Source organism: Ambystoma mexicanum, chromosome 5p (genome assembly GCF_040938575.1).
Source record: "Ambystoma mexicanum isolate Mex_15411 chromosome 5p, UKY_AmexF1_1, whole genome shotgun sequence".
Taxonomy (NCBI): Eukaryota; Metazoa; Chordata; class Amphibia; order Caudata; family Ambystomatidae; genus Ambystoma; species Ambystoma mexicanum.
In genome coordinates this window covers 824991190-825009902 of record NC_090930.1, presented here as the reverse complement: position 1 = coordinate 825009902, position 18713 = coordinate 824991190, and the positions used below count along the sequence as shown (strand labels likewise).

At 44.9% G+C, this 18713-nt stretch overlaps 1 protein-coding gene across 3 annotated transcripts in view; it reads left to right on the top strand.

Annotated features, from left to right (window-relative positions):
• The window catches only part of DPY19L1 (dpy-19 like C-mannosyltransferase 1), a 2006077-nt gene that overhangs the window by 1231 nt on the left and 1986133 nt on the right, over positions 1 to 18713 (top strand). The window lies entirely within an intron of this gene.

Below are 18713 nucleotides of genomic sequence, written 5' to 3'. Positions count from 1 at the left end.
TTGGGGGAAGCAACAGCTGTGTGGCGCATAGATGATTGAATAGTTTCCCTAAAGCAAATTGCGATGGGTCATTTCCCTGGTTTTATCACTGAGGTTGCATAACATAAGCCCCACCTTGCGCTTCGTTAATCTCCAATATTCCCTGTCCCTCACCAAGGAGTGGAACGTAGAGTAAAACCTGTTAGTGATAAGTGAACAACTTTTGTAGAGCTCTACAATTTTTAAAGTGACACAGCCTTTTCATTTGGGAAGACTGGTTCTCCTTACGACCATGTGTGTACTGTGTTGGCCCGTCCTTCTTCCCTTATTCTGTAGCAACATTCTAGCTACAGCAGTGGAGGAAAGGGTGGGGGCCGGAGGAATGGCAGGGTATTATTAAAAGACAGATCTATTGACTTCTGCACAGCAGAACACAGAATGGCAACCGGCATGCGAGGTGAAACCCTACTTGTGCATTTAAGAAAAGTTATTAAGCTCTCTTTGTTGGTCACATGGGTACACCACAGGAGGAAAAGACCCATTCCAGTTTAAAACAATACGAGTTCCTAACACTTAGCCTGGTGGCAGAACCCTGGTAGGTACTTAGCCTGGCACACTGTTATGACTAGGGGTACCACTGGTGCTCGGAAACCCAGAAATGTGTCCAGCAGCATGAGTGCAGTTATGCTTCCCAATGACAACATCTTGGCAAATAAGTAGCATGAAAGAAAGAGAGCTCCCTCTGTAGTAATCTGCTTTCAGGTTAGGTGGGTGTGTGACATCACCTACTTGGAATGTTTATGTAGAATGTTGGTGTGCAAGGTTCTGTGAGGGACGGTTGGGAGTGAGAGTGAGAAGAGTGAGCTGAGAAGATGGGTGTTGGGGTGAGCCCGGTGTTTCCCTTGTCATCTTGTGTCCCCTACCATCCATGTGTCTTGAGGAAGAGTACTGGACATGGACAATAAAGGAACCTTTAACTTACCTGAAGTACTGGAGGTCTACTTTGTTACACTGGCGACGAGGATGGGATGGTAGGTGGACTGCCTACTCGGCGCTGCTGGGGGGGGGGGTGCAGCACCCTGGAACACCGCCCCCGTGAGCCCCCCCCACACCCAGGCGGGTCCGTGTCCAATTGCCTGCTGTGTGCAGTTCGTGGCCCCTCATTGGTAGAGAGGGGCAACCTGGTGGCAGATGGTGCCTTGGACCTGGCCGTTGTCCCAGTTTGACCCGGAGCCAGGGCTTCTTCAGGTGCTTCCAACGCCGTTTCAGGCGAGCACAGGAGTGGGAGGGCTTCTGAAGCTGATTGTGATATTCCTGAGGCAGCAGCCGTATTTCCCCAGCAATGCGTCTTTTTGGTGCCTTGTCCGCGTTGTGGAGCCGGCTACCAGTCTATGTCCTGCGGCTGAGCGGAGCGGTGCTTGTGCCTGTCTGTTGCCCTTGGCGGAGCCCATGTCATCATCTGGTCCAGGGAGTCTGCTGTCGGGTGTGCGTGGATCCTTGACACAGCGTCTCAAGGCTGACGGTGAGCGCCGCAGATCGTTCGGCACAGGGCAGCCTTATGACACAGATCCGAGAGACTTGTGGTCTGTACTTTTACTGTGATTGGCCTGAATCTGACGGCGCCCGAGGATAAAGGTTTGCGGTTTCGGGTGGTGTTTACGGGTCGACAGCCAAGCGGATCTGGTGACGTCATAACTGTCAGAGGCATCTACATCAATGTCACGTGCGCAGCAGCGAATTCTTTTGGTCCTGCGTGTCTGCCTGCGTTCCCCAGCTCCCGGCCGTTCCGGATGTTTTTTAAAGTTACGTAATAACTTTGATCTTGTTCAGGGATCATTTACTTCCTGCATTGCAAGCCTCGTTCCCAGGAGAGAGGAGGAAGGAACTCGTTTCAGACGTAGAGTCGTGCCCGTTTGGTTGCCAAGGAGTCATCCTACTACTTTATGGATGTACGTAGTAGGTCGTTTCAGACGTAGAGTCGTGCCCGTTTGGTTGCCAAGGAGTCATCCTACTACTTTATGGATGTACGGACCAGGAAATATTATTATTATTTTTTTTCTTCAAAGGCATTTCGTTTCTTCCGTGTGTTCCTGAGCGTGTTTCCGGATAGAAACTCTGTGGCCTGGTTTCATAAAGTGCGGGCCTTGGAACAAGTTCCGGATTAATGAATTGCCGAATTTTGGGGTCAGGTTAGTGTGGGGCCGCGTGCCTGTGTTTGAGTGTTGTATCTGTTGTGGCCCATTTGTGTGGAGATATAAGTGCCTTTGATTAGTCTCAAGGCGGGGATTTCCCTCACTTAGGTGTAGGTGGCCGTTGTTTGTTTCCTGTGGTGTCACTGTGTTGTGGCCCGGTGGGGAATCTGTACCCTAGCATAGGGGGATCGGGGTGGTCCCTTTTTGCAATTGAAGGGTTGGTGTGGGTGGTTTGTAATTAAATGCTCTTCGGAGGTGTACTGATTATCCACTTTTGCGATTGTAAATGCCAATGCTATATTAATGTTTCAGCTGGTGGATGGAACGTTACTGGGACTAATGTTAACCCCTAGTGGTGTAGATTGGGGTGCCTTCTTACTTATGAAGTAAAGTGTGGGGTCTAGAATTTTCATGGACTTGAGGGTGGTGGTCCACGGTCAACTTTCATTGGGAACACTGATTTCAAGCAAGCAACAATGACATTGTCTTTGCACATATTTTTAGTGCTATTTTTACATCTGATGACTTTGCAGGGGGGGTCATCATTTAATTTAATAACATGTTTTGTGCAATGTTTTCAACATGTGTTGTGCAATGTTTTCAATCTTGAAATGTGTTTTTATGATGCCTGCATTTATACCTCTTTTCCATTATGCAATGTTATCGATATTTCATGTTGTGTATGCTTAATGCTATCAGTGTTTGCTCTGTGAGTGCAGTGTATGGGTGCATGTAAGTGGTCTTGTGCAGCTGTGGTCATGTTTTGGACTGCAATTGTTTAGTGCCTGGCATTAGTTGTGCTAGGGTTGGTCACTATGTTTGCGTGTGTTGTTGATCTCTTGACCTTTGGTTGCATCTACCTGTGTGGTTTCAGGTTAGGTGTCTTGGAGTGAGGTGTGATTATGGTCTTTGGTGCCTGGTCTGTCCAGGATGGGTCACTTTAGATGTTCTTGGGTGCCTGGTCTTTCCAGGGTAGGTCACTTTAGATTTAGTATCTCCCTCATTACTGTGGTGATTAGTGCCTGATAGTTCAGGTTTGGTCACTTTGGCCTGTATGTTGTGGTCATTAGTGCCTGAGCTTAAATCAGGGTAAGTCACTTTTGGCGGAGTCTTATTCTCAGGGCAGTTGTTCGCTGTAGTGATTCATAGCGTTGTTATCTTCTGTTTTGGGTCGCTATGCCTGAGTTGAGTGGAGTTTTTCTTACTGTCCATAGTGTTATCCTATTGGACGAGGTGGTGTTCAATTTTGCTTTGCCAGTGTGCCTCCTGATTCCGAGTCTGGTATGTCAGGTTGTCTCCTGGTGTGTTCGAAATGGATTTGGTGGATAGAGGGAATGGCCAACGGTTTTGTGCAGAGTAGCAGCATGGTGTTGTGATTCTTCCTCATTCTGTTGTCAAAGTTGTTTAAGTGGTCCCTCGGTTTGTTGGGCATTTGTTGTTGCTTCCTTTGGGGGCGGTTGGTTAGCGCTTGGAGGGGCAGCTCTGAGACTTTGGGGTGGCAGACCGAAGTGGAAGGTGATTTGTGCTAAGGTGGGTAGGTTGGTTAGGTGTTAGTGTTCGCTAACAATAGTTTAGGCTAGTTGTGGCAGCCCTAGGTCCTGAGGGGCAGCTCGGGACAGGCGTAAGTGCTCTGTTTTTTATTTTTTGTGGCCTCGAGATGTGACATAGGGAGTGGTGTTGTCTTGTTTTGGTTGCATGCCGTTGGAAATCTTTTCCTTCTTGGTCCGTTGGTGTCCAGTTAATGCTGTCCTTTTGTTGGGTTTCCGTTTTGGTTTTGCCAGAGGTTCTGCACATAGGCGGCCGCTGTGGTGTGGAATTTCTGGTAGCGTAAGGTCTTGGGGTGTTAAGGTCCTGTGCTGGTCACACTTCCTTGTCATTCCTTTTTGTCTTTCCTGGGAAGCGTTGGCATAGCAGTTGGCTTTTGTGTTTCTAAGGGGAGGAGAAGTGTAGTAATCTGCTTTCAGGTTAGGTGGGTGTGTGACATCACCTACTTGGAATGTTTATGTAGAATGTTGGTGTGCAAGGTTCTGTGAGTGACGGTTGGGAGTGAGAGTGAGAAGAGTGAGCTGAGAAGATGGGTGTGGGGGTGAGCCCGGTGTTTCCCTTGTCATCTTGTGTCCCCTACCATCCCTGTGTCTTGAGGAAGAGTACTGGACATGGACAATAAAGGAACCTGTAACTTACCTGAAGTACTGGAGGTCTACTTTGTTACACCCTCCATAGGTAAGTTTCACTTTCCTTTATTGTCTATCGGATGGTAGGGGACGAAGACACGAGTAAGGACACTGGACTTCCCCCCCCCCCAAACCCATCAACCAGCCTCTCTCACTGCTCAGCCCCAACCGTCATTAACGGAACCCCAGAGCCACAACATTCCACAAAGAAGCTGTGACATCACCAGCACTCCCAACACACAGAACCCATAACTACACAGCACCTCTGCTTTCTGAACATTTTTCCATTACTGTACATCACTCTTAACACACAAGTAATGCTGCCAATGGCAATCAGCACCACTGGCAAATGAACAGCAGCCCTGGCATATGCAACCACCATGGGCCTGCTGCTTGTCTTCGTTTTGGTGAGGAAGGGCCCATGCTTGCTTTGATGTGGTTGAGCTTTTTCACGCAACAGTTGCCAGTGTGGCTCTCTTGCCTTTGTGACTTACTAGCATGGAGGTCATCCTTGAATATGCAAACTATAAAAACCCTATGCTGACGTGGGGTTAGTAATAGTGTGGAAAGAAGTACACTAAACAAGACCTGGGCGTATATATATATATATATATATATATTACTATGCTTTCCATACCCTCGAAATGGGTCTCGCAATACAGCTGACCTCAGTGGTCGTTGTTACCCATTATTTAATGTTGTGTACATGTTTGCTATGTGTTTTTTAATACGAGTGTTGAATACATTCCTTTAACTAATTAAAACACTTGCCTGACCATGCGTTTTGTCGAATAACCTCGTACAATGTTTTCGGTATCTGTTATCCATCTACTCACGTGTGGGAGGGTGGGGTAGCATGTGATCAACTGCTCTTTGTTTATATGTGATCTGTCCTACTCCATAATTGCAGAAGCACTATACAAACATTAAACTGATCCGCTCCCATTCTCCTAATTTTATGTTTTTGATAATCTGTCGCACAGTGCCTTTAATCAGTAGCTGTGACATACCCTCTAAATGGACTTGCTTACAACGGGCTGTTAGAGGGTACTGTTGTTAATTCGTTATCTCATAGCTTCTATCCACAATCCTAACACATTTTACATAGTTTATTGCCAACGTGGCATTGTCTATACCTGTGCAGCAGTGGCTCGTCTGCTGCAGGGGTCTAGAGAATTTCGGTGACCACGTCTCGGGTTTGCATCAGTACGTTTGCAAGAATGTTGATGCCTAGTTTACATGGGCATGGCTGATAAACTGGTCCTTGGTCTTGGTTTTTCTGATCTTGCTGCATTATAGTTCTAAAGCAGTGCGTGCCCTTCTATTTATGGGGTTGTATCATGCATGTCTCCTATTTCAGAGTGGTGCGGAAATGTTATGGGTTACACTATTGGACTTGGTTTACAGCCCTGGTAAATTTGGGCGTGAAGGTGTGTTTAACATTATGGATAATGCCATGCCAGAAATTGGCAATGAAAAGCATTTCGCAGCAGGCTGTGTAACAAACCTTGCACGTTCTTTGAGCAAGGTTTTGTTATTTATGAGGCCAGCGCAAATTCTATGAAGTTTAGTGCTGCAATGGTTATGCCAGTGCTTGTTTTAAATGGTGTTTCTGTTAATGGGCTCAACGGGTACCCTTTTAGGTGGATGGCAGATGCTGATTTGGATCAATGTATTACAAACCTCCAATAAAACGTTGTTTTAACATAACGCAAACCTTTTCGGTGGCAAGTAAGGTAAAGGTTAACCTCCCACTGAGTTCAGTCATAGTTTTAAAAGTAAACACCATGCAACTAGTGGACTTACATTTTCTTAAGCAGATACTAGGATGTTTCCCTGCATGCTCCCTCGGCAAGGCATCTTTTGCTTCTTTGCACATTATTCCAGTTTTATTGTGTTTATCTGTTTAAAAAAAAGAAATAGACTGGTCATGATCTTGTTGGGGTAGTGTTGCCTTTTGTTATATATAACTGCTTGAATTAACACCTCCCCTCCCCGCCCCCCATTTTGTGGGCAGCATATACTCAGATCTTTCACTCGTCGAGATCTATAGCCAAGAGGTTTAATGTAGTTTAATTATTAAACCAAGCAAATGACCATGAGAAATTCTACAACAAACAGACTGTGCAAAGGTCACATTTCAGAATGTTCTCTTTTTTTTAAAAATTTTTTTTACAGCCTTGGCGTTTTCATATTTGGCAGAAATAGACTTCAAAAATACCTTCCTATCAGATTGCTATACTGAATTGATCCCTGATAAGTTTGTTAAACATTGTTCTTTCACATAGGTTGGTGTTCTCAATTTAAGTATCCTAGCAAAAATGATTCCACCTACTTCCTGGGCCTACCTTTGCTCTGAGATAAATGGCGATGGGCTAAAGTGCCAGTCTGGAGGTACTTCTTCATGTGTTTGGGTTGCCGAGGCAAAAACGGGCCATGCTTCACAGAGCTAGTACAGAAGTGCTGCATTTCCAATGAGACCATGACCTTCAAACTTACCAACGCTATGCTCGATGGGGAGGAGAGCATGGCAAGAGCCAGCAGCCTTCCTGATCAGCAGGGGATGAAAGCAGGCCAGCCACTCTGTCAACACAACTCCATGATCTCTGTTTTAGGTACGCCTATCTAATGATTGGACATCTTAGTTGAATTTCTCTTTCTAACATTGTTAAGAAGGATTTCTGAACTCTGACCTGGAGGGGCAGAGGTTCAGAAGGCCAACCTAGTTTTATTGGAACAGGGTAACCTCTGGACAAGCCAGACCAATCGGGGTAGCTATGGCAGGCGGTCAAGACTAAGTCTCAAGAGGGGCTAGGGTGACTGAAAGACCTCAATGAGCACACAGAGCAAGGACACTTACAAATTACTCCAGACAGGTGTTATATTAAAAATATAGACACGTTTATTACAAGGCCTTTGTAACATAGACCATAGCAAAGAATCACAGTAACACTAAAGTAAACCAATACATCATAATCAACACAATATATATACAAGACCAATGGGGTCTAAGGAGTTAAAAGCACAAAATATGTAGACCACCTAGATGGGGAGGAAAACAGGCAGTGCAAGTAATCTTTAGACCCAGTTCCACATTCAGAATACACCTACCTAAGAGGCAGTCCAAGCCCTACGAAGAGGCAGTCCAAGCCCTACGAAGAGAGGAGCCTTATGCTTAATAGTACATGCACGCGCTTGTGCCAATGGACAAAATAGGGTCTCTTCAAGGGTCTGTAGCAGCTCAGGAAGGTGGATAAGGCGATGAAGAACAAGTTCCCACTATTCAAGCAGGACCTCCACTTGAGGGCAGAGGCAGTTTGAGAGTGTGGGATGGAGTTACTATTTCGCAATAGTTGTGGAAAGGAAAGGGGCCCTCAGGGGCCACTTGTGCGTAAAAATGGGCTCCTGCGCTAGGGGCCACCGGTTGGGGTAAGGACTACTCACCTGTCCCCGATGCAGGCAGACCCAAACTCCGCCAGTACAGTCCACTTCGCTGGCAGGTTCGAATGCGACAATCAGGACGTCTCGACACTGTGTAGTTCCCGAGATGCAGCGAGGATTCCCAAATGGGACAGTGGCGATTTCAACACTCCGGGTGGAGGAATTGGCCCAATTCCACTGCAGCACGCTTCAGGCACAAGGGGGTCACGGATGCAGTGAACTTGCACAGTTCGTTGCCTCAGCAGGGCAACACAGTAACCGCGTTTTACTCCGGTCCGGGCGCACTCGTCTCACTTCAGACCTGGGAATGCCAAGTGTACGAAATTCGGTGTAAGGGCGCCGAGGACCCAGAGCTAGCAGTATCTCAAGTTTTGAGGGCTTCCTCGAAAGCACGGCGGTGACAGAGCAAACGTCCTGTGTAAGCTGGTCAGCCCACTGGATGGCCCGGGGACACTTCCGAAGAGGCTTACTTGCAGGTTTGGTGACGGTGCCGAGAATAGTGGATTCCACTATTCTAGTGGGTCGAAGCATCTTCGCAGACCTTCTAGGACGATCAGATGCAGAGGGGTCCCAAGGGACGATAGCGGGCTCAGGGCGCCAAACCTTCCAGCTGGTCACCAGCGATTCCTTTACTCGGCTTCTTGTTGCAGGATACTTGGCTCCTTATCCTTTGTTCGGTGTGAACTCATGTGATCAACCTGGTAGTGGTGTTTTCAGCCTCCTCTTATCCAAAGTTCCCTTCGCGCCAAAACGTAGAGGACCCAATGGGAGATCTGCTCACAAACACTCACGCCATACGTGGACCAATCACGGACCACGGTGGTCCCAGGCATTCAGGACACTCCAGACTCTTTGGCACCCAGGATGTGTATTGGGAACAGACATCCCGCCCACATCCTGGAGGCACACACACAAGGCATGCCGAAGCCTGCGAAAGCATTGGGTTTCGCAGGAAAATGCATGACCAACTAAGGACTGACCCGGGTCGACTCGACCTGGGGAAGGTGAAGGGGCAAGATGGCCAAAGGACAGGACCAAGAACCTCGTGGCATGGCCATTTTGGAGCCAGGCCACCTATTCGTGCCAAACGCGGTTAACATGGCAAGAAAGGGTTAAAAATATAAGAAAGCGATAGCTGCCACCAGTCCGGTCCATGACACATCTGCACAGTTCATAAAAAGTCCAGCGAGAGTTTCTAGGGCCTTTGGAATGACTAGAGACCCTTACATGTTGCACAAAAGTTGCAAAATGAGAAAGGGACTAAGGGAAACAAAGTCTCCCAGTACTGACTGTTTTAAGGGCATGTCAGTTTCCCCATAAAAAGTGAGCGAAAGCCCAAAGGAGTGCAGCATAGTGCTGTGCTTCTCTGGCAAAGTCAGTCAATGGTGTTAAAACGGCAGCAAAAAGTTTGGGTGTTGACACATGGAGGGAAAATTGCATACAATTAGGAAATCTTTCCTAACACACATGATACTGTCTATAGGTTTTGATTGCCACCATTGTGAACTTTTGCTCACTGTTGATTAAGCTAAACAATGCCCCAGAAAATGTGTCAATGCATACATCTGTATCTGATATGATATAGTATTTATAACGTGCCTATACACGCCCTTCTCTACCATGACTTTGTGATGAAACCCACGTGGTAAAGGCTGGAGGGAGGAGTAGGCGGGGGGAGGGGGGTGTTACATTCATATTTCCCAGTATTTGTTTTCCCACATTGCTTTTACGCCCCCATAATTTTAAGTGTTTTGTCTTTCATGAACCTCCATACTGATCTCACAATGGTGATAGGTGATGGGGTCTGGAGGTGGCTTGGTCAATGTAGCTACTTTTATCTTGAAGTCCTCCAGTTGCAGACAATTCCTTGTGAAGCGTGCAAGCTCCAAGCAGGCTTCCAGACATTATGGTCACCAAAGATGTACTATGTCTGCTCTGTGCTGGTGCCTGTGGGTGCAGTGTGCCCTCCTAACCTCACGACTCCATAATCTGTTTTTTTTTTACTGAGTTAAGGATAATTCCCAAAATAGTTGATCCTGTGCGCAAACCTTGGGAGAGGGAGGGTTCCACAATGAGCCTCCTGCGGAAAAGCCAGTATGATGCATTTAGTCTGTTACGTTAACCATGTAATTGCTAATGGCATATCCTCCGACCTAAGAGGGCATGGATTTGTAGCTCAACCCCTATACAATTCCTCTTGACCTAGTTACGTGGCAGAGACCACCGCCATTAGCAGATCTTTCCATTCTACCTAATACAGCCTGTTCTGGTACTTGGTACGCTAGAGACTTGTTTCAGTTTTCAGATGGTGTAGCCCGAATTCAATGATGATGTTGAGCTTGGAATCTGGGCGTACCTGAGCCCTGCACAGAACCTGATAATGAGTGCTCAGCCTTATGGGCTCTCATGTGCATGCCAACCAACTGGCTTGCTCTCCTGCCTCCTCCCCTGTCATGGCTGTGGTTGCTGTGTCCTCTCTGTAATGGCAAGGTTTTGTTCTGACCAAGGCTTTTGTAAAGCCATATCACATGCAACAATAAAATGCTGTTGGCTTCGACAATTCCCCTCTTTTGTGCTCTTAGCACAAATCCCTTTTATTTCCTCCCCAACCATCATGTTTTCTTTAACCACCACCCAAGTCTCATCATACCCCTACTGTTAACCATCCAAGTTTATTAGTGTGTTAAGGTGTGATATGTTCACCTAATAAAGTATACAAATATTTCGTCATTTCTTTTTTTAATTTGTTTTATTAGTTTTCATGTAAACACAAGGACAGATAGCCAACAGTTCCAAGGCAGTGCCTCAACAGTATCATCAGTATTCAAGTCACAATGCAACCTATCTTAACTCCCACCCTCTCCCTTAGTGCTCCCTCCCCACACACATGTCCAAACAAACCCCTATTTAGTGTCAAAATGTATCATTAATAATGCAGCTGGATTCCCAGAAGCCCAACTAAAGTTCTGCCCCCTTCCCCGTCTCACTGCTCTCTGCTTCAAACAGGGCTTTTAACAACACTTTCCAAGCCATGATCCCTGTTGTATTATCCCCTTGCCTAGTCCGTACTGCCCCCCTACACACAGCTGTTTCAGCCAAAGCACACCTCTTCATATCTTGCCACCACTCGTTCACATCTGGACCCCCCCATGCCATAGCAATTCTGCGTTTAGCCAGTATATATGCTGAATCCTTCAATTTAGTAGTGTGCTTTGCCCCTTTAGGACATGGGGAAATGGGCCAATAGTCCTACAGCAGGGGACTCCACATTCAACACCAAGCCCCCTCTATTCATTCTGCCCACTACCTCCCGCCAGTATTGTTCCACTATCGGACACGTCCAGAACATATGAAGCATACCTGCCTCTTCTCCTTTGCACCTAGGGCATCCCTGCTCTGCAGAGCCTGGGAACCGTGAAATTTGCTGGGGTGTCATATATGGATTTGTGTGAATGTTACGAGACAATATTCACGCTTTGGTGTAAACTGTTTTCCTGGTACAAATAGTAATTAAGACAAAACAACAATGATTGAGAATATAATAGTTGAAATGTCTTGGAATAAACAGTATCTTGAGTTTGATTTGTAAAATTTTGTGTTTAATTTCTCATTGATTAGAACAGCCAACACGTGTTTCGACCAGCTTGGTCGTTATCAATGCAAAATAGAAACATTTTGTAAACTTGAATCTCAGGGACCAGTCTGCCCCACTTCAAAAATAATGTGTTGTCACTCCCGTAATAGTCTCAAATAGACGTGGCACAAAGTAGCTTTTAAATCATTAATAGCTCCGTAAAATTAGTCTCTTGAAATTAGCGCTATATGTCGGGTTAAATCCCAAGGATGAAAGAGTCCATGTCTGATTAGGCGTCCGCACGGGTGATTTTTCCTGTGTGTATGGGACTGACGGTAGTATGTTATATATGCTCTGTGTGTAATCTGCAGCTGTATCAATTGCAATCTTGCATTCCGCGACACCTTGTGGTATAGCAATACCCCTGCCCATTGTGCATCCATAAAAGGGGCTCTCAGGTCCTCCTCCCATTTACTCCTTATTGCTATAGGGGTGGAAGTCCTTTTAATTAACCGGAAGTCATATCCTGGATATGGTATGCCCCCCAGACACCTGATAAGTCATACAAAATATCTACCATGGCATGTTGTTCTTTCAATTCACTATATGCCAGCCATCTCCGCACTATTGCCCATTTAATAGTTTTGTGCAACAAGTATTGGCCTTTATGCAAGCCTGTATGGTCGGCCGATTCTTCATATGGGATGAATGAGGCATCTTGCAATAGGTCCCCTACTGTGGCCACCCTGTGAGGTCCCAGTGTACTCGTATCGTTTGTCTCACCTGCGAGGAGGCGGCCATCACTACTTACAGGGTATCTGGGCTGAAAACTGGTCTGTGAGCCCTATCACCACTAATGCTTTATCCTTACCCCCAAGGACACTAAGTGTGATCCGTGTACTCCCCGGGTCTTCTTATTCCAGACTAGTTCCTTTGGGGAATACTGTGACCTCGCGTGCTACAGAATCAATGTGTCTGGAATCGGGTCCTCCGCAAGCCAGTCCACAACAAATTGCAGCTGTCCTGCTATGAAGTATAGATCAAAGTGCGGGGCCCTAATGCCGCCCTCCTCGTTTGGCCTGTGTAACGTGGAAAGTGCTATCCTGTTCCTCCCCCGTTCTGCAGGAAGCTTCTACTAACTAGCGTTCTGAAGGACTGTGGTATATAGTATGGTATGTTTATGAAAAAAGGCAGCAGTCTGGGCAACACTACAATTTTCTACAATGCTGCCCTCCCCATCAAGGAGAGGGGCAGCTTGGTCCAAAACTTCATAGAGCCTTGGATGCCTGCTAGGGCCCTTCTCGTGTTGTGTTCATGCACTGTAGCCGGATCGTGATATATGCTGACCCTTAAATATTTAAACGTGGACACTGTCCACTGTATAGCCAAAAATGGAAACACCCCTTGCTCCACTCTGCACAGGCCTGCTAACGGGAACAGCACAGATTTATCTGTGCTAATCTTGATCCCTGATAATCTCGCAAAGAGTTCAATTGTCTCCAACAGCAACTCCAGATTATCTTCAGGGTTCTGTATATACAACATGTCGTCCGCATACAACGATATCGGATGCATAGCCCTGTCGATAACTATAACCGCTCCTGCATATTCCCTCCTAAGCTATTGTGCAATTGGTTCCATAGCCAGGATATAAAAAGTGGGGACAGTGGGCACCCCTGTCTAGTACTTTTACATAGTTCCCATGCTTTCAAGATACATCCGCCCGCTTTGACTCACGAACATTTCATAATTAATACCGATTTCATCATGCACTGCATTATTTTCCTTTCTTCTCCACTATCCAGATATTTCAGTTCTTTGCTGCTAATTATGTAAGGCATCATTCAATCATTGTGGATGCAGAGTGATTCTCCCCTTCAGTTCAAGCAGTAGTTCAAAACGAGAACTCAAACTGTAATGGGCAAGATTATCCACTTATTGGGAGTAACTACTTTGAGCTGTTTGGCTAGATGGCATATCACATCTGATACATAGTGCACAGTGATTATAGGGTGAGCTAGTTCAAAGGCAGCTTTCTCTTGATTAAATGTGGCCTCGTACGTGCAGTTTTGGTACCTCTGTTAATTGACATTTGGCAATCGCCAGGGAACCATGGCACTGTAGTCAAAACTACTTCATACTGTAAACAAAAACATATTTCATCACTGCAGGCAAGTACACTTTGTGACTCAGTCCTTGCGCCTTGAAACACTTGTGTATAGGCGCGTTAAAAATGCCATATCAGATCAGTGTTCAAGGAAAACTTTACATCAAATTCAAGCTTATTTGTGGTGCAAACAACTTTCATTCAAATTCTACTACCATTTTGGCATAAGCTGCTTGGCTTGACTGTCCCGTCTCAACAGACACAGCCGCAATATTTGGCCAGTCTTTATTTTCTCCATATGTTGGATTTTTGGGTGTTTGCTCACCCATAGTCCAGTCTGTGCCTATGCCAGTCCACAAGTCTGGTTTCATCTATGGTGTACTCCGTATGTAGAAGGTTACATTTCCTAGAATCCCTATCTTCCAGATGTCTCTGTGGCCCACACAGTCCCATTTACAACGTACTATAAGATTCCCAGACTCTGGCGATAGTTTGGCCCAATGTTCCTAACACGGGCCCAAAGGTGCTGAACAAACGCTGCACCGTTCCAATGCCTGCTTGTGAAACTTGATTCTCCTTAACCACAATTATGCTCTCGGCCCGGGCTCTTGGTTGATGACATCACCGATCGATCTCAGCTGATTGCTCATGCAGTCTTATGCTTCAGCGCAAGCAATGTCCCACTCAGTCTTCCAGCTTGCATCTGTGATGTTGGCAATGACTCATTAGCTCTTTCTGTATTCTACTGCTTATCTCTCAGCTTGTTATTTATGTTGGTCAACGGCAACTCTTTCAAAAGTTCCATGGTCTTCTTAGCTATTCACATTTTGTATCCTCAAGTGTTTTCCCCTGGAACACGTACAACGCCGATGGATGCTATTGACTTAACCCCATCCCAGATCCTGCCCTCAAGGCTTCTCTGAATTCAGCATGTCTTTCTGCTGGGCCAATCTGATTTCTGCCACTTTTGAGCAATTTGGAAAGTGAGGTGTTGCTTGGAAGTTAAATATGGACAAAACTAAATATGCTTAACTGAGGGTGGTATTTGCAACAGTCCACGTCTCTGATTAGTCCCATTATGCACATTCTCATACAAAGGCGTTTGTTGTTTTGATCACTTACTTTAGGACTTTTGGCTTTGTGATGCAATGAAGTACACATTAGAGCAAAGTACAAATATTTGTCCTTTTGAATCAGTCTATACTTGCACGAACTTCATATCCTCTAGACAATGCTTTATTGTCGAATAATTGTAGTTTTCAAAGAGAAACTTTTAATGTTGTCCTTCCAACACCTCCTCTTCACTGAAAGGCACCCAGATGCCTGGTTCCACCATTGTTTTCAACTTTTTTAGTGAACATGTGCGATAATACAGCTCACCTCTAAAATGTTCACTTGACATACTTGCCCCTTACTGATTATCTTTGCATCTTCTGTCCACTGCATGGCTCTGTTGTGTAGTCGTCCTGTCTCCAAAAAACACACATATTGAGAGTGGTATTCTATTTGTTTTCTGTGTTGGTCTAGACATCCCTATTTCCTGCCGCTCTAGTCTTCACTATATTTTTCTGGTTAGTTTTCTTCAACCACTCTGAACTAGATGCTGCTGTTGGGGGAGTACATCAACACCCCCAACCTGCACGAGAGTATAAGCTCCGAAAGTCCCTTTCCCTTTTGAAGCAGAAACAAAGCCATACAGAAAGCAACCCTACCCATGTAGAACTCCCTTTGTAGGCCTAAAACCTACCAGTAACAGTGCTTCTTCATTGGGCCATGTCCCTGTAGAAGTGTAAGCCACGAGGTGCAAACCATATACCCAAGTACACACATATACATATACAAACGGAGTATAGCAACATTTAACACTAATTAGGAGATCAGTAGGGGTACTAATCATGATAGCGAAGAAGCGTAGGCTTGACACTAATTGAATGAGTAGCACATAAAGTGGGCCTCGAAACAAGGTTAGCCATTTCAGAAGCATAATAATTTTGAATTAATAGAAAATATCAGCCAGGCCTTTACACAACAAACGTACTAATCCAGTAATTTCCCACAGTAGAGCTAAATGCTGTACAGTGATTGGTCAAGACAGGTAGGCAAATACATTTTCAAGTTCTGGCAGAAAGGTAATGCAAAAGCAACACAGAAGTAACTGTCCCTTGAGCTAAGAGACAGACACTGTATACAGATTGGTTAAGAACCATCAGCCTAGCCCAGTTCCCAAACAGGAGTACGAAAGAAATATAACCAATTATGTTCCTACTCAGTGCATTGAAGCTTGGACAATGAGGGTCACAATTTGGTGGGAATTAAACAATGAGCACCAAGAAGCTTATGTGTTAAGAAAGTACGATTGAGGAGCCACACTGGCCCCTGTATGAAAAACCTCACTAGAGGAGACCCAACCACCAAGCTAGGAACCTGATGAGATCTCATTGTCAATAGAATAGAATCGATCCAGCATTGAAGGCCTTTTATGAATAACCACAACGACTCACCATTTTGCCTAGAGATGCATCCATATTATTCTGATTTGTATACATACACACATTATTGCAAAAGAGTGAAACTTGCGAACACCTTAGGTCCACATTTCATAAAAGACTGTGTTAGTAAGGTCATGCGCAGACCATGATAAAGGAAATGTTGAAGGGGAAGTGAGTAATCTTTCCAACGAAGAGTTGCAATGTAATTTGCCAGTTGAACAGTTCATAATGGTGGGAATGGTAAATTGGTACCAACCGATGAAGTCTATGGGGAAAGGATGTAGAATTATCATTTTTTGTTGCCACACTGTCACATCTCACATAGGGATTGGTCAAAATCCCTGAAGTCACTCATTCCAAGTATAAGCCACGTGAAATAATCAATCAAAAGCTTAGTTTATACGATTTAAGGTAAAAAGGCTAACATCCAATCAGCATCATAAGAAGGAAGATGATATCCTCACCAATTAATTAATAAACTGAAGTACTAATATGGTCACGAGGGGTAGGATCAGCTAATGGGGGTATGTATTGTCATTCATTTTAAAGCTTTATTTGGAGTAGACCTTCAGCACAATAAACAATTTATAAAAAATTGAAATACACTCGACAATCCTAAAAATGACATATAAAACTTAAAAGTGGGTCTACGTATAATTAATATTCCAATGGCCTTACCCCCTATGAGGAGAGCAAGCTCACCAGCTCATAACTCTTCCCAATATATAATTTAAGAAGTACCCACCATCCTCCCTCTTAGTACCTAGCTGAGGCAAACAAATATCTCCACTCCAGTGTGCACGTTTAATACGGCATAGCTTCTTGTTTGCTCCTTAACCTTGACTCAATCAATAAAGCTTTCAAATACCTGCATCTTAGCTCTAGCGTAACCGGACGAATTAACATAAAATGGGTCCGGGTTTCATTTGCTGATCGACTGAGGGGGACGTTTGCCAGATCTCGCCAATGACCATGCCCGAGTGTACCAAGCTATATGCAGAATTCCTAGCCTAAAGCAAACTTATGAAGAATGTTTGGGGGGATTATGGGGTGGAAGGTGGATTCTATCTAGTGTATCTTTACATTCCTCCATCATATTCCGTAAACATTCAGGAAAGTTCATCAATATAGACCTTGGTACCGCTGGCTTTTCCAAGGATTTGCTCTTTGCAGTCACTTTTTGAGTTGTTTTTTTATTTCGTTTGGCACTCAAAGGGGTTGTCCCACAACGCTTTAGTGTTCGACCTACATAGCAAGTCCTTCACATGAAGTATCCAACCACACCTCTTAGTGACTTCCAGTTCTAAAAAATTCCTCAGGGAGGTAACCTGTGTGCTGACCATACTCTTACCCAATACAATACAGGTTTAATGGCAATCTGGTTGGCTATAGGCCACACGTGAAGGTCCAGTTGGACCATAGAGGTAGCAGTGTTTTTGGAAGAAGCAATAGCTTCTTCAGAAAGATGTTCTCAATTGAAGATAATAATGTTGTGTTCGAATAGCCCCAAATCTCGGAACCATAAATAACTGCTGGTAAAGCTTGTTTTTCAAATAGTTCCAATGCTGACGAGATTGCCCCGCTACCATGGCTTGTAAAGAAGGAATGGATACCCATATTTACTTAGGGTGACTGTAGCTTTAAGGAGAGGGTCCAACCATCCCCCAGTTTCATTAAACCTAATCTCCAAGTAATCGAAGAACTTTACTTGCTAAGGCAAGGCTTGGCAATCAGTGGTTTAAAAACCATAACGTTTGTTGTTTTATCAGCATGTAATTCAAGGCCAAGCTCCCTGCATTTCCCCACAAAGATGTCAAGGAGGGTTTCCAACCCCTTTGGCGATGTGGCGAGAATTACTGCATTGTCTGCAAAGAGGGGGATTGGCCACATCTTGGATGTAATTTTGGGCGCGTCCATAGCACCGCTATCATCCTTCGCGAACCCCCTTCTGGACAGCAAAGAATTCAGATTGCCTCCACCCCCTCTAGTCCGTAGTGGGCCAAGGCTTTGTCTCCCTATGTAACAATTTGATTGATTGATTAATGCGATCAGGGCTTTTCTCCTCTCCAGAACTTGTCACAAGGCTTCTCTTTGGACTGAATCAAAAGCGGTTTCAAGATCTAAAGAAATGGCATATCATTTTACTTTGAACAGTCTAGTATATTTCTGGATTATTAAACAAAGTAGGAAACAGTGGTCCAGAGTACCCCTACCAGCTTTAAACCCAGCCTGTGCATCGCTAATAATTCCAGTCTCATCCACTCAATTTTGTAATTTCATTTGAATGACTTTACCAAATGTCTTCCCAACACAATATAGCAAAGAAATTTGGTGATAATTATTATCAGGCAGCTCTCTGCCTCCTTTATTTTTTTTTTATACACTGGGATTCTTATTGCCTCCATCCATGTTCTTGGAACTGCCTTTGAGCATATAGCAGCATTAAAAACTCTGGTCAGAATCGGGGACCAAATGGCGAGTTCATCCCTGTGAAAGTCCAGTGGAATCAAATCAGGACCAGCTGATTTCCCCAGTTTTTGGGATGCCAAGGCCTCTTCCCTAGAGCTAGACAATACCTCAACGGGGGTAGGCGAGCCCGGACATTGCTTTTAGCCAACGTAGGCATCCTTTGTATAAATTCAACTATAGTGTAAATGATGTTGCCCAATCACAGGCTGGGGATTTGTGAATGACCTGTAACATCTGTTACCTCTCTTCTAATTCTTAATATAAATGCAGCCATTTTCTGATGCAATG